We start from the raw sequence: 1118 nt of genomic DNA, 5'->3' as shown, positions 1-1118 counted from the left end.
TGTCAATAAAGTACAGAGCCGCAACAAGGTCCTCAAGTCGCTAGCCGGCAGTACTTGGGGCAAAGACAAAGAAACGTTGCTGGCAACATACAAGGCAATAGGCCGGCCGGTTTTGAACTACGCAGCGCCAGTGTGGTCGCCTGGGACTAGTAGGACGCAGTGGACGAAGCTACAGACCGCACAAAACACCGCACTGAGGACAGCGACGGGATGCCTCCTGATGACGCCTGAACACCACCTGCACGGCGAGGCGCAAATGCTCCCGGTAAAGGAGCACAATATAATGCTCTGCAAGCAGTTCCTGATCGGGACCCACAGAAGTGGCCACCCGTGCAGACAGCTGCTTGCAGAGGAGCCCTCGCCTAGGCACGTCAGGAGGCATCTATATGAACTAACGGACGAAGTCCAGAGGTTCATTAAGCAACCTCTGGACCCGACAGCCTACAGACAGGCCTTGAACGGCATTCACAGGGACTCAGTCTCGAGTTATGTAGACTCTAGACCTGTGAATGCCGTTCTAGGCACACCACCCCCGGACATTGACGAGACGGAGCTTCATCTGCCTCGGGAGACGCGCACCACACTTGCACAACTTCGCTCCGGCTACTGCAGCAGGTTAAACTCCTACCTGAGTAGGCTGAATGAGGATGTGCCTAATGAATGTCCGGCATGCGGAGAGACCCCACATGACTCGAAACATCTCTTCGCATGCCCGGCAAACCCGACATCCCTAACGACCTTGTCCTTATGGGCAAACCCCGCAGAAGCTGCACGCTTCCTAGGGTTGCCGTTAGTGGAACTTGACGACAACGACTGAGATACCAACCGATCTGGGCGGGGTTGTTGTAGCCGCTACAACAACAACAACAACATAATAAGTATATCAAATCAAAGGTAAGAACTTGCACTTTTTCAATAATATAAATTTTTTTAGCATTGATTATGGACTTTTTCTAAAAAAGGGTTATTTTATGAAAAAATTATGACATTTTTTTGTTTTTATAATATTTTTGGCTTAAATATATAAAAAAGCATACACATTTTATATATCAGCTTGAAGATAAATTAATTGTTTACGGGATGTACATAGCTCAGTGGTTAACGCTTCTGACTTTGAA

This window comes from Rhagoletis pomonella, unplaced genomic scaffold, assembly GCF_013731165.1.
Source record: "Rhagoletis pomonella isolate Grant_MI unplaced genomic scaffold, Rhpom_1.0 Rhpom_scaffold_00046, whole genome shotgun sequence".
NCBI classification, from domain to species: Eukaryota; Metazoa; Arthropoda; class Insecta; order Diptera; family Tephritidae; genus Rhagoletis; species Rhagoletis pomonella.
The sequence above is the reverse complement of the archived record's forward strand: the minus strand, read 5'-3'. Positions refer to the sequence as shown.